This window comes from Pollicipes pollicipes, unplaced genomic scaffold, assembly GCF_011947565.3.
Source record: "Pollicipes pollicipes isolate AB1234 unplaced genomic scaffold, Ppol_2.1 Scaffold_4881;HRSCAF=5763_pilon_pilon_pilon, whole genome shotgun sequence".
NCBI lineage: Eukaryota > Metazoa > Arthropoda > Thecostraca > Pollicipedomorpha > Pollicipedidae > Pollicipes > Pollicipes pollicipes.
Window position 1 is genome coordinate 20743133 of NW_023596576.1, and position 15485 is coordinate 20758617.

Genomic DNA, 15485 nt, shown 5'->3' on the forward strand with positions numbered 1-15485 from the left:
ACCGGGGACAAGAACGAGACATGGTCCAGCCCCACAGGTGCAGTAAGTTAAGGCGGCGCCTGTGAACATAACAACGCATAAGCCATTCCGAGGGATCATCCAGCGCCTCAGTGGGGGCGGGCGGCAGCTGTGCGGTGTCGGGCCTGCAGCCTTATTTCGTACTCATTAAGGGTGCAGTCGGCTGCACTGGTCCCATCGTAGGTGCAGTCAGCTGCACTGGTCCCATCGCAGGTGCAGTCAGCTGCACTGGTCCCATCGTAGGTGCAGTCAGCTGCACTGGTCCCATCGCAGGTGCAGTCAGCTGCACTGGTCCCATCGTAGGTGCAGTCAGCTGCACTGGTCCCATCGTAGGTGCAGTCAGCTGCACTGGTCCCATCGCAGGTGCAGTCGACTGCACTGGTAACTTCTGTGGGTCACTCTGATGTTATGAGCAGTCTGACACGTGGCACCTCCCAGACGTGGTCCGTTCTCAATGGCGATGAAGTCGACAGCCAGTGCGTTTGCTATTACAGCCAAGCCTTACCTGCCGCCCGCATATGTTCCACGTCATTGGTTCCTAATTGATATTGATATGTCTGACATACTTCGCTACCGCTCTGCCTGATAAGATTAACCCCGCGAGTGTTTACCTTCATAATGAGGAAGGGATTGCCGCTACTTGCTTACATGTTTTGATGGCAACGTACGGCTTTGCGCGACGTGGGGAACGGGAAACAGGTATCATTCATTCCGTCCCTTCATTTAAAATGCACAGTTAACTACAAATCACGACAATTTCACTTGGAGACTATGTCTGCAGCGACGTAGCCACGTGTGCACTGTTTTCCTACGCAGCGCCAATGCCCTACGCAATCGGTGAGCTACGGGGCATATGGTACCAGCCTCCGTCGAAGTCCCGTTGAAATTTTTAAGCATCACCTGCTAACAAAGAGCACAGGTCATTTTCTTTGTCTGATATAGCCCGGCATGATCTGCCCTCTTCCTCACCTCGCCCTTGTGCGGTCCTAGTCAAATAATGCTTTGGGTGTCGCTGATCTTGAAATGACGGTTATTCGCCTCGCTCCTGCAATACATATGTCAGGCCGCGTAGTGAGCGCAATCTCTTTCATCTTCGGCTATTTATCTCAGGACAGACTCCTCCTGGAATCGGCTGATAAATGGCCATGCGTTGATTAGGAAGTGAATCAGCCAATCTGAAGTACTCAAGGCCACCCACCACGCATACGGCAATCAATATGGGAGTGCATGATCGCGTGCGCCCTCCGTTCTTTGACGACCCGCACTTCACGTCTCTCGCAACTACGCCCAAAATCAGATGATTAAAACGTTCAGCCATCGCTAAATTTAACCCTCACTGAAGAGAGAAGATAAGCCAGCCAAACCGTAGCCGGAAACACACTATTCAGAGCGCTGCGGCCTGATGGCCGGATATTGCAGCGTGGCCATCATTAGCGTCAGGAGCGGCGGCGTCCATGTGACGCCGGCGGCCGGTGCCGCTCCTGTCCCCGGATCTGATTGCTGGCCGCTCTGCCGGCCCGCTCCACCGCCTGATTGAGTGCGGTTATCCGGCGCCCCTTCCCGCTCCGTCGGTCGCCTAATTAAATCCATTGATATCCCGCCGACGGCACGGCCGGCGGCGCTGCGAACAGGGCCGCCCCGTCCGCGATGAACAGATACCCGGCCGGCCGCCCCCGAAACCAATGCATTCCAAATGACACGGAGAGGGGCCGCGGCAGCCGGCGGCGGGTCGGCGGAACCGCCGCCCGCGAGCTCAGGTCCCGATGGGGCCGTTGGCGCGGTCTCGGACGCCTTTAACTTGCGCCGCCCCGGGCCGGCGGCGGCGGATAAGCCAGCGATCACGTGGGGCCGGGGGATGTGCCCGCACCGCCGGCGACGCCTGGAAACGGCCCAGTTAGCCGACTCAGGCGGGGAGACCGAACGGGACGACAGCCTCCCGGGGCGCCAGGGTCACGGGCGCGCACGCGAGCCGCAGCGGCCCAGCCAGGGGTGAGGGCGTGTTTTGTTTGTCTTCCCAGCTGATTTCCAAATGAGCTAATCCGTTCAGATATCTTCTAATGAGAGCCAAATACCGCTGACGTAGAGGGACCCAGGCTCCCAAGGTGCAGGCTGTTGTTGATCAGATAACGCTTGGCGTTACGGTCTTCAAGGTACGGACGCGTGGTGTGCGAGCGCTTCATGTGGACAGCAAGCCCGTCGTTTTCTCAAAGAAACAACCATGCCGAAAATAACTGCGGATGGTTGGCAAGGATATTAGCCTCCCAGCCCTCAACACTCGCCACAATGTATCTGCTGCTAAATAAATTGCTGCTGAAAACGCAGGTTAGCAGGCGCGGATCACGGTTGCTTGGTATGAGTGAAGGTCTTCCTCGGGGACCAGACGCGGACCATCCGTGCTGCTGTTGGTGCCGGGGTAGCAGGCGAGCGGTCCGTCGCGGAGCGTCGATGCTGCCGTTGGTGCCGGGGTAGCAGGCGAGCGGTCCGTCGCGGAGCGTCGATGCTGCCGTTGGTACCGGGGTAGCAGGCGAGTGGTCCGTCGCGGAGCGTCGATGCTGCCCTTGGTACCGGGGTAGCAGGCGAGCAGTCCGTCGCGGAGCGTCGATGCTGCCCTTGGTACCGGGGTAGCAGACGAGTGGTCCGTCGCGGAGCGTCGATGCTGCCGTTGGTGCCGGGGTAGCAGGCGAGTGGTCCGTCGCGGGGCGTCGATGCCGTTAGTTAATAGTCGGCTGGCGCTGCGTGAGCCGGCCACTTCCGACGATCATCCTGCCGCTGAAGTACGCACGCTCCCTGGCCTCGGCGATCAGTGGCACTGAATGCAGACTGTTGCTCGCACATGGTCGTCAGGCTGCCGCTCCCCTCCGGTGCCGGAAAGAGGAGCCGACGCTGGAGCGACGCGCTTTCCGGCAGGGTATCGTGTGCGGATACGGGGACGGGCTGAGCCGAACGGGACAAACAACAGATGAATCTCTTTACTCTATCCGCGCATGCTTATTCTCGATCGCCGTTGTTCAAATGCGGGCATGGATACCAAATGACTTGAGCACTTGTGGGCCGTTGCTGGGGGTGCAGTGCTAAGCTGATATTGATGTAGGTGGTGCAGGCTGGGTGGCCAAAGGTACTATGCAAACAAACGCCAGTATTGTGAGGTCCCCGCTCCTTGCCCGGTTGAAGGGCCACAAAAAGGGCTGGTGGGATTTTTGACAGCGGATGACTTTTTTGTCATTTGTATTCATGCAGGCCCAACAATGGTAATACTAATGTTGAAGCTTGTTCTGTGAAGTGACGCATTGCTTTGTGAATATTCCATCGTTTGAAGGGTTGTGGTGGTCCTTAGCACACTGCAGTTTATATGAACTTTGAACAGGCTCCCCGGTGAGAGAGGGAAAGAGCTTAAGTCGTTTTACTCATGGGTTCTATCCATTTCTACAAATGTATCACCCATTTTTAATTCCATTTTTTCGCTCAGTCCTCCTTTGGAACAGTGATTCTGACAATGCCATCGGGGAAACATGGCAAACACTGTGCACTAATGACGTGCAATTGGGGAGGTGCCGTCCGATGGAGCACAGCCACGCCGTGCAGTAGCTTACAGCCCTTGTGCGTACTCAGGCTCGAGAGCCTCAGGGTCTTACTCCGAATGCGACACCATTGACGTCATCTCTATTGATCGCTGGCCGCAGATAAGTGTGTTGGTGCGGCTGGACCCTCGTCGAATACCACCAGCCGTGCAAACTTCCCGCGCACCCGTCACCCAGTGATCATTCCGATATAAGGCTCTGTAATCGTCGGCGATCTGGCCGATGAACTGGCCGAAAAGCCGTTCTTCACGCCATGCGATGCTGACGACATTGTGGTCTCACCGTCGAAAAAAAAAATTCTGCGGAATAAATGCTATGTAAGGTTGGAAACCCATTGAGAGGTATACAAATGTTTCCGTTTCCAAACCATTACGATGAAGCTCTCCGAATTATTTGTCTGGCACGACAGACCGAGATCTTTGCTTCCTTGTCTCCATTTCATTATAAATTCATAATTGTTGAGGTGCACTCGAAGGTGCGGTAAAAGCCGTGCGTGTACACGTTTCAGAGCATTTTTCAAGCTAGCAAAATAATCCGTACAACCACACGGAATCCTAGCTCATTTTGTTGGTGCACGGTCGTCTTTGTTAGGATAATTTCGTGCATTGCATCAACGCAGAATGTGACCCATCCACCACACATAAATTGAGTCATTTGTTGGTGTCACGATTTCTGTGTTTTACCCCCGCAATGATAGTACATCAAGCCCGGAATGTTAAGCCGCTTAGCGTGGCTGCCGGACCGCTGGCCTGGAGCGGCCGCGGCTCGCTCGCGCAGCGGGCGTGGTGTGGTGTGGTGCGCCAGCAGTCAGTGTCTGTGGCGCCTCAGGGCTCCGAGCGCGTGACGGCGCAACACGAGACCACGGGAAGGGGACCCACACAGACACAGAGACGCCGTGATCACGTGAAGACGAATCCAGCCGGTGTAAGCGAACCAGCCCGCTCAGGTCAGCCCCATTGTCGAGCACTGAACCGCCGGCAGAACGGGATCGCTGAGCTTCCGTTCAGCCGCAGCGGTGGCATCCAAGGAGCTGCAGCTGACCCGAGCTGTACCGAACAGCGGGCGTCACACCAGCGCGTTCGCCGGCCGCGAGCGAGCCCATTTAGCTGGTGGAGCGGCGCGACGGCCGTGCCGAGCGTGCGGCGGCACCCCGGAGCGCTCAGTAAGGCCGGATACCAAACCGGACCGGGCCGGCAGCGGCGCCGGTCAAACGGCACAATCTACGGCCGACTAGCCGCGGCGCGGCGCACGGCCGCAACCCGGCCGGCGCCCGGCACGCACGAGCGGCTGCCGGGCCCTGCCGCCTCGGCAGCCGCCGGGTCACGACAGCACGGTCACGGACGGGATCACGCTCTCCGGGGATCAGCGGGCACATCGATAGCGTGGGCGACAGGAGAACGGCCGCAGGACCAGTGGGGTGGTCGGGTCCAGTGGGCGGGTGACAGGAGAGACTGGCTTCGTTGCCAAGCTTGTGGCGGGCACTCGCACAGGCAGAGCAGCCAAAATGAGAACACGCGTCGACAAATGCGTACTTATGATATGTTAAGTTGCAGGAGTACTCTCGCATTGTGCATCTTACATTGGGTTGTCTTGAGCTCTGATCTACTGCGGCCTTTGCACTTTAAGTGCACTCAATAGCTGTTGAGCTGTAGCAAGCTGCTTATAAAATATTCTGATCATTACGTAATAATATTCTTGTCCAGAACAAGTGTATTGTTTGCAAAAACCTTGATACGTTCATCGCTTTGAGTTGCAGTAAGTTAAAAAGATAAAGTTCACAGCGCTAAATCGAACTGTCGCATCCCAATCGCACTGAGAGGATGATATTAACATTTTCTTTTCTCCCGTTTTGTGCCATTGGTTTGCTCCTGACTCGTGCTGCCGCGCACCGCTCGCCGCCAATGCACGGCTGCTCTCCGTCGAGTCTGGACGGGCGGTCTTTGCTCCTGACTCGTGATGCCGCGCACCGCTCGCCGCCAATGCACGGCTGCTCTCCGTCGAGTCTGGACGAGCGGCCTTTGCTACTGACTAGTGCTGCCACGGACCGCTCGCCGCCAATGCACGGCTGCTCTCCGTCGAGTCTGGACGAGCGGCCTTTGCTACTGACTCGTGCTGCCACGGACCGCTCGCCGACAATGCACGGCTGCTTTCCGTCGAGTCTAGACGAGCGGCCGTGCTGGGGTACTGCCAGCAGACGCGCTGTCTTTCCTGCAGCGGCCAGCCGCCGCGCGCTACGCAGCACGCCTGGCTGTGCGACGCCGGCTGTCCCATCCGCTCTTACCGGAGCGGTGTGAGCGTCCTTCGAGCCTCGAGGAAGCAGACTATGACCCGAAATAGCAATAACTGGACGCTGCCTGTTGCTCAGCAAATGAAACGAGCGCTAAATTGTCCGGCGCTCAAGATCGAGGTGCGGATCACTCAATGTCTCGCTGTTCTATTCCAGCTCGCGCTCAGGAAAACAATGGACACCTTCATCATTTATATTAGCAGAACAGAGGTGGGTAATATTCTTCATCATCTGCATGCATGACTAGCTTGTCTGAGACGAGGCGAGCGACCGGGCGTGTGCGCAGCGCGCCCCGACCTCCCTGCAGCCAGCGACGCGCCGCTGATCCCGTCAGGTGCAGCGCCGTCGGAGGCGGCGACTTCAAACACAGGCTCCCGCCGAGACCTATAAAACAGCGCATCATCAGCGTCCGGCATCAGCGATCAGAACCGCCGCGCGAAATCAGCGTGGAAGCAAATAGTCGGTGCTCTCAATGGATGGCTTCGCTGCAAGATCGTAAACGTGTAGCGAGATACGATACAACTGAAGACCTACCGAGCACTAAAATGTGAAGCTGTGAAGGGGATGCGATTCCGACTCCGTCCGACGCCGTTAGTGGATTACACCGAGGCGGGTCGGGTACAGCACCCTTCCACGCCAAATACGGCGCGACGCGTGGGACATCGCGGTGACAAAATTTCCCACCTTTGAGTTGTGCCATACCCGAGCCTGCCATGGCAGCACCACACGTGCCCCGGCGGATAATTGTGCAGGATAATCCATCGAACGAATTTCGACAACGGCGTTCGATATCGTGAATATCGTGCAACACAACATGCCGGCGAATGTAGGACAGCGGGGCACATCCGGTGTTTGGTAACAAGTTATTTACTTGCCTTTTAGAGGCGAAGCGAATAACTTGCCTTAACAGCTGACGTTCCCGTGCTTACCTCTTCGGTCTCCTGAAGCGCTGGGAGCCGCTTCTGCTTGGGACGGACGACGATGTGGTAGACTCTGCCGAAGCGCGTCAGCCGTCGCTCGCGCGATGGACGACACTCTCACGGCCCACCTGTCCGCTCGGACCTCATCTTCTTCACGGAGAGGAGCACAACAAAGAGCGTGGCTGGGCGCACGAGAACCGTCTCTCACGACCAAAGCTCGGCACAGGAGACAGAGTGGCTACCGGAGTGGCCCGGAGTGGCTACACCCAGAGCGAGTGCGACAGCGACCTCTGGTGGTGGTGGCCCGGATGGTCCGCGTCGGACGGCGACCTCTGGTGATGGTGACACGGGTGGTCCGGGTCGGACGGCATCTGCGGCCGCACCTCCGGCTCCAGGGTGGAGTACAGCTCGGCCTCAGCCGGCATCCGGCCCGCCGTCTGGTAGTGCTCGATCGTCATGTACGTGTGCTCGCTGGGTTGGATGCTGCTGTAGCTGCTGTTGTGAAGCGGCTGGGCGTTACACACCAGCGGGTTGTTGGAGTCGGACCGGATGTGTACCGGACCGTCCGAGCGGTCGTCGGACACGACAGTGGAGCAGGTCGGCGACGGCGAGTCGCTCTGCAGCATCGTCTGCAGCAGGTGGTTGTCGCGGTAGGCGCGCATCATGTACGACTGATCACTGACGCTGTGAGGCAGCGTGGTCTTGAAGCCGCGGTGAGGCGGCAGCAGCCCGCGCAGCTTGCGCCAAAAGTCTGGCTCGCCGTACGACACGGTCGTGGCCCCCTTCAGCAGAGTCTTAAGCTCACCCTCGACGGCACTGCGCTCAATGCCGTACAGCAGCACCACAATACCACGTGATGTCCTCAGCGCGTCCAGGTGCGACGCCTTAAAGTCAAACCGGCACCACTCGTTGTCGAGGAAGTTCCTCGAAAGCACCAGCAGCGTCTTTCTGGAGGCCTGCACGCAGTGGTGCACGGCGTCGCCCAGATAGCTGGTGCTGGGCGCGTCGCGCCGCAGCAGGCACAGCCGGTACGCCGGCGTGGCCTGCTCCAGCTCCGGCGCCAGCACCTCGTTCACCAGGCGCGTGTCCTGAGCGCTGTACGTAACGAACACGTCGTACAGCTTTTCCGCCTCAGGCGTCACGGCCGCCACACCCACTGTCTCCATGTAGGAGGGCTTGCGCGAGCCGGTCTTGGTGCGGCCGGCGCAGACGCATGCGCGGTAGCGAAACACGAGGCAGGCGGTGACGGCGGCCACGGCCAGCGCGCTGACGCCGACCAGCACGAGCGGCAGCACACGTGACGCCGCTTGCCGCTGCACGGCCGACTTGGCCAGCTCGGCGCTACAGTCCGGCGCCGCGCCCTCGTACATGCACTGCACGGCGTCGGCATCCTCCACCTTGGCGTGGTTGTCGGCCAGATAGTTGGTGAGCTGTGTCATGTACTGGCATTCACAGGACCAAGGATTGTGAGCCAGCGCCAGCTCCACCAGGTACGAGTTGGCCGTCAGCTGCCAGACGGGGAAGGTGGTCAGCTGGTTTCCGCTGAGCGTCAGCACCTCTAGAGAAGCCAGCTTTACGAAGGCGGCCGGGTGAATCTTCTGCAGGCGGTTGTTGTGGAGGTATAGCTCTCGCAGGGAGTGAAGGCTCTCGAACTCAAAGTCATGCAGCTCTGAAAGAAGGTTGTTTTCGAGTCGCAGGACCTGGATTGACGAGAGGCCGTTCAGGCTGCGGTTCTGGATCTCCCCTACATTGGAGTTATTGACGTAGAGGAAGCGAATCCGCTTTCTGCCTATGAAGGTGTGGCTGTCCAGACTGTTGATGTTGTTGCCGTCGGCGAAGACGGCCGTGGCGTCCATCGGAATCTCCCGGGAGATGGCCACCTGCTCCCTCTTGCTGCAGTCGACGATGTTGGTGTTCCACGTGTGGTCGTGGTAGCAGGAGCAGCCGTCGGGGCACTTCATCTCGCAGTCGCAGGCCACGTAGTTGCAGCAGTGGCAGAGGGCGAAGCAGTGTCGCTCGTAGGTGCAGAGAAAGTCGGACGGCTTGATGCTGCGCAGGGGCGTCAGCCGGTTCGGCGAGTGGAGGAGGCGGCACATGATCCGGTCACCATCCAGCACCTGCGGGGGAGAGGCATTCATTAGACGACAACGCTCGCTTCGGCGATTATACGACGCCCTAAACGTGACGAACGCTGCACTAAAATTTGATGGCTGGATTTTATGACTCATTATTTTGGATTCGTCCATGCCCACATCGGCATCATGGCCAGCACTGTCACCTCAGACCGACCTTTGCAACACTAATGGATTTCAACGGACGTGTGAAGGGAGCAGAATATTTATCGCATGTGGGAGAGGGGAATTGTGAATGGGATTAAATATCGAGCAACGGCATCGCCGCCAGACCGCCCGTGGTGGACCCTGATAGCGCAAAAAACGACTGCCTTTATCAGCGTAAATACGCGACTTTGAACACAAAATAACTCATTACGCTGGGACCGTCGAAGCAAAACCACTTGAAGTGTAATCACGGCCAGCTTTTTCTCAGTAAAGCGCACTAGAATTTACGCTCGCTTCTTTTATCGGCACTAGTGTTACACCATTAGTGGAGGCAGATTAAGACAATCGTCCAATGGACTCATCCTAGCTGTTGGCTTTCGTAGTCGGGAAGGTTAAATCTGCAGATCTGTAGCAAACACCGAAACTCAGAACGTGACCAAAATGAAGTCGCTTTCGACTACTATTAAAAATCTTGGAACAATGTAGCAAATTATCCCCGAGATACTCCACTTTAACATTTAACGGCACAGTAAAACGTGCAGCAGCTGCCCAGTCCTTCCTACAGAGCGGGGAGACTGATCGTGATGCTTGGTAATATGCACCAGCGTCGGGGCTCCCGATCTTCCACTAATGAGATCTGCAAGAGCGTAAAACACAGAGGAACCGTTCATCCGCTGTTTCTGACATTTGCAGTTTGCGCCTGATCTAATGCATAATGCAGAGCGGTCATTTTAGGTGCCTTAATGCAACGGTTTATGCTCCAACAAGTCCCGGGAATGTACGAACAAATTAGCATACTATGCCGGGAAATGACAGCAAGCGTCGCTAAAGGCGGCTGTGCGCCTCGCGGCACGGGTATTCCCTTACCCTTGGGTATTTGCGTTTGGGCGTCATTGTGCCGATGGTGAGCAGCCAGTCCATCTGGCAGTCGCAGAAGAATGGGTTGCCCGCCAGAAGCAGTTCAGCCACCGCTTCGTCGTCGCCTTCGTCGCCACCCGGTAGGGTGATGGCCTTGAGGTCCAGTTCGCTCAGCTGATTGGCGGAGAAGTCGGCCCGAATCAGCTGGGACTTGGTCTCGAACGTCCCCGGCTCAATCATGGACAGGTGATTACTGGCTAGAATGAAGTACTTGATACCGTCAGGCACGGATGATTTGCTGATGAGAGATACCTGGTTGTGGCTGAGGTCCAATGTTTCCAGCTTTATTTTGGACTCGATATTATAGAAGTTGCCAATTTCACGCAGCTGGTTCTTGTGCAGGTCGAGCCAGCGAAGCTCGGCAGGAATCAAGGCGTAGTCGAAAGAACTCGATCTGGTTGTCAGAGGCGTTGAGCCACAGCAACGCTGGCAGCTTGGCAAACAGACCATTTATGTTCCTCAGACGGTTTGCGTCTAGTCGTATCGCTCTCAAGTTCGATGCCTTTTCGAAAGCACCACTTTCAACGACGTTAATTTCATTTTGGGACAGATCGAGCATCGTCAGCTCGGACTGACTGTCCAAAAGCTGTGAGGAGATGTTCCTGAGCTTATTCTGAGCCATCTGGAGGTAGCCGAGATGCTTCAAAGGTTTCAGCGCTTCAGCACGGATGTCTGAAATGTAGTTGCCCGTGAGGTCCAGCTGCTGCAAAAACGTGAGCCGACCAAGCGCCAGAGGAAAATGTGCTAGCTCGTTGTATCGAAGCTGCAGCTTCTCGATGCTGGTCGCGTTCGTGAACACGTCCTCGTCTATCGTCGCCAGCCGGTTGTAGTCGAGGCTGAAACTGCTGAGCACGTGCAGGCCCTCCAGAGCACGCCGCTCCAGCCGGCTGATCGTGTTTCCAGACAGGGCCAGCGTGTGCAAGTTGCTCAAAGACGTGAACACCCCACCGGGCAGAGTCTGTAGCTGATTGTAACCGAGGTCCAGAACCTGGAGACTGGACAAGTCGTCGAAAACATCTTGATTGAGGGTGTCCAACATATTTCCGGAGAGATCCAACACGATCAGTCTGAACAGGCCGGCGAACGTGTCCTTTCTGATCCACTGAGAACTCAGCCTGTTACTGGACATGTTGACGATGAGCAGCTGCTGCAGGATCTGACAGCAGTCCTGGCGGTAGCACTCGTATGCTGTTGTTTTGAACACGCAGCTCGCGCAACTGCCGAGTTTCATTCAACATCATAGCCGGTAACGCTACCAGCTTGTTGGCCGAGACGTCCAGCACTTGGAGCGCCCGCAGCCCGCTGAGGGCGCCGTCATGGATTACGGTCAGCTCGTTGGCGCCGAGGTAGAGCTCGCGCAGGCTCGGCAGAGAGCTAATGTCCCGAGACGGTACCTCCAGCAGGCTGTTGTGCGAGATGTCCAGCACCTGCAGGCCGTCGCTGATGCCGGCCGGCCTGAGGTCGGCCAGCTCCTGGAACCTGTTGGCGGTGAGGTTGAGGACCTTCAGCGACGGCAGGACTGCGGAGGACGTCCGGCTCCAGCGACCACAGGTTGTTCTCGCCCAGGTCCAGCGTCTCCAGCTGCTGCAGCCCGTCGAAGCATCCGCGCGTAAGCTGCAGCTGCTCGGACGACCACTCGGTGTTGATGGTCCGCACGCTGAGAGACTGCAGCTGGGAGACCGGGCGAAACGCCTCAGGTTGGACCGAGCTGATCTTGCAGTGCGCCAGGCTGAGTGAGCGGAGTCCGACGAACCGGCGTAGGAACGACAGGTCCAGCTCGCTGTGGAAATGTGAGCGCTCACCGCACGCGATCTCTATGTGCTTCACGTCGTGCGGACGCGTGGAGTTAACACGTGCCGAGTCCAGAGTGGCGAGGGAGCACCGCAGCGCGTCGGCGCCGACCTCCTCGCAAACGTCGGCCGCCCGGCAGGCGCACGCCAGCAGCGCCATCATCACAGCCGCCGCTCGCATCTTGTCTCGTTGGGCGTCACCTCAGCACGACCATGGCACGGACTCCGCGAGCACGCACCCAACCTCCCGACCGATCTCAGTAAACTGAATGGTGACGGCGGCCGGCGCCGGACGGGAATCTGCCGCCGCGGCTCCGCAGTGGCGCCATCTGCGCCGGCCCTCACCGCAGACGTAGCTCTGGCGCGCGTCCGACCCAGCCCCGGGGGCGGGAACGAGGAGCGCCATTTACCATTTCACTGGTATTTAGGCGGCGATTAATTGTGGTACCCGGTGGGTTTTTCTACTAACAAGGCGGGCCGATTCGCTCTCGCTGGCCGCCGGCGACTGGCTGTGGAATCAAAGGCTGAACGGCGGCCAGTGGTTACCTATGGACATGGACGCAATAATAACACAAATCGTATGCCTGTTTATCCAGGCATGCGATTGAAAGGTTATTAGGATCGTGATTTCTCGCGCCGTTTTTGACGTTTAGGGTCGAGAGAATCAGCAACGACTGAGAATCGCACCAGTGATCTCTGAGCGCGGGCATCTCTGTTCGATGTTTTGATAACACGAAATGCGGCCGTGGCGTGTCATCTGCGGCATTTAGTCACTTCACAACGTGCCTTTACGTTTCATTAGCCCTTTCGGCACTGAGCCGAAATGGTCGAAAACTTGTATGCTGTCTCTACTAATATTGTTGCTTTTGGCCAACATGTGACATCTCAGTGACCACTTGCTATTGTTTGCATGCGTGTTTAGTTGCAACTTGCCGACCATTGTTCTCATGAGCTTTGGACGAATGGTTCCAAAAATATCTTTAAAAATGCTACAATTATTTTATCCTGATTTTTCAAGCAGAACTCTAGGTGGTTCTTTTGTCCTCTGCGTTATGTTGCATTGGGTTCAGGGATGACTCGACAGTGCCCTCAGGCCTTCTCTCCAGTGTCGGGTATGTCACGGGACCATAACGTACTCACGTGGCAGCCCCCTTGTCTCCTCTCTGCTAACGTGGAAGAGGCAGAGCATCGGGTCACATCACCAGTGGGGCTTCCGTGAGGACCGCCGGCACACTATGGAAACAATTTCGGCTAACACGCATATGAGGACATTGGCTCCTGTCCAGAGAGGAGAGCATCGGTTGGCGCGGGCTACGTGACAGTCTCGTGCAGATCCTCTGCTCCTGGTCGATAGCCCCGGTCTGCATGACAGCTGCGAGCAGACCCTCCGCTCCTGGACCATGGCCACGGGGGCCTAATACCGTGTGTGACACCCGCGTCCGGTGAGTACGTGCGTGCGTTTGGGCTGCATCGTGTTCGGCGAACCGTCTTGTTCTCGGGGTATCCGTGAGTTGCAGAGCCCGGGCGAAATACCGTTAGCGTTTCACCGTATTCTGCGTATTGTGTGAGAGACACTTGCATATAATTCGCATGTTAGCAGTCGTTGATGTAAACGCGTAAAACGTCTGTGAACCAAATCGTGAGGACCATTAAACATCGCGCAATGCAAATATGCACGAAATAATTATGTTTCCATAATGATGCTGACTACAATGCTAATAAATGTTATTGCCCTCCTTCATAGTTACATACAGTAATACGTGGCTTCATTAACACCCAGCTGCTGTCCTCTCGCGCCTGATCTTATTATATCTGCTGTCTTCCTCACGCCATATTTCTGAGTGGGGGGCGCCGTGTGTGTTCGCGTGCCAGTCACAATCCCCGAGCTCACGCTCACATGCGTCCTTATCCCATCCCCGGACGTGTCACCACTCCGCTACTCCACTCAGTCCTCCGCGCCAGCACCCTCCGATCCCTCTCTTTTCGCCCTCCCCAGGTCAGATTAGGTGGGCGCCCGCTTAAGCCGGCTTAAGAACAGCTTCCGTCGGATTACGGTGGAGGTGTTGACTTAGATTTTTTGATAGGATTTTCCAGATTGGTAAATGCACGCGGGATGTTGTTTGCCGAGTTTTACGACCCGTGAGCCGCGAACAGCTGTCACAGGAGAATTCGGCGGGGCTCGGAATTCTCCCCGGCCGGCTTATCTATAAGCCGCGTCACGCGTGCGCCGTCTCCTGGCACGTGACATGTGAGACGGGCCGAGCATAACACTGACCTGGAGCTGCATGTCCCTGCCCGCCAGTGACCCTAGTGAGGCCGGCGGCACATCGGGGTCGTCTGTCTGACCGCCGAGCTCCGGCCTGAGGATCGCTGCCCGCGGTACGCCTCTGGCTCGTCAGATGTGACCCGGCTTCGATTTTTGAGAGGGAATGATTGGTTTGAACTAGAGCCTATTCGGTCAGCGATGGTCATTTCTGGGCCATGCGACTGAAGAGAGAGAGAGAGAGAGAGAGAGAGAGAGAGAGAGAGAGAGAGAGAGAGAGAGAGAGAGAGAGAGAGGAGAGAGAGAGAGAGAGAGAGAGAGAGAGAGAGAGAGAGAGAGAGAGAGAGAGAGAGAGATAGAGAGAGAGAGATAGAGAGAGAGAGAGAGAGAGAGAGAGAGAGAGAGAGAGAGAGAGAGAGAGAGAGAGAGAGAGAGAGAGAGAGAAGAGAGAGAGAGAGAGAGAGAGAGAGAGAGAGAGAGAGAGAGGAGAGAGAGAGAGAGAGAGAGAGAGAGAGAGAGAGAGAGAGAGAGAGAGAGAGAGAGAGAGAGAGAGAGAGAGAGAAGAAGGGGGAGAAGACTGCCGCCATCTGGGAGGCCTCCACCACCGAGCCTCACCCCACGCAGCGGCCCTGTTGTGGAGGTTGCGCGGACGCCGGGCTGGAGCCCCCTCCCCTAACTACCTCCTGCCAGACACTTAAGTCGGCCCATGACTGACGGTCGCATCTTGCCTCGGAGAGCGGGCGTTGTGGTGATTGATGACGAAGTGGTGAGTGAGGAAAGATGATGTCCGAACTGGTAAAATTCGTTGAGCGAATGCTGGAATTTTAAGAGGAGTTAATTGCTGCTTGGGAACACCCAAGAGATTCTGGTGCTTTCCACGTCGAAAATCTCAAGTTGCAAACAATGAGTGTGATTGAACTGTGTGCCGTACCCGGATCAGTGGAACCTTCAATCCCATCCGTTTTAAGCAGCCAACAGCGGGCGGAATGACGTGGTAAGCAGGTATCGTCATGACCTGCATTTAGTTCTTCACGATCTAGTAAGCATTATTCTGAAGTGTGCCATAGCATGGTCTGCCGCATCAAACATAATATTTTTTCAGAACGTGCCAATTTCATATTCATCGGGTACCGAAAATTTGGCAAATTGTTCTGGAATGGCACGAATGTTTTTAAAATTCTAAGGGGTGTTAGGTATAGTTTTCAAAAGATGGTCCCATACACCTCAGAACGTGCATAATAGCCCAAATCGAAATATTGCTGGTGGTTCGCAAGTAATGCCACTAACTGTGGTCATTTCATACATGATGTGCAAATTACGTGTTCAGTGATGAAGAAGTGATATCGCTGCATTACCTTTTTTTGTAACGCGGCCGGAAGAACAAACACCAGCATTCCGCCATCGTTCGGTTTGTCGTTTGGTGTGTGTTCTG

General features: G+C 56.5%; 1 pseudogene; it reads right to left on the minus strand.

Moving 5' to 3' along the window:
- Positions 1-6062: 6062 nt before the first annotated feature.
- Positions 6063-12036, minus strand: LOC119101065 (toll-like receptor 6; annotated as a pseudogene).
- Between the last annotated feature and the right edge of the window lie 3449 nt (positions 12037-15485).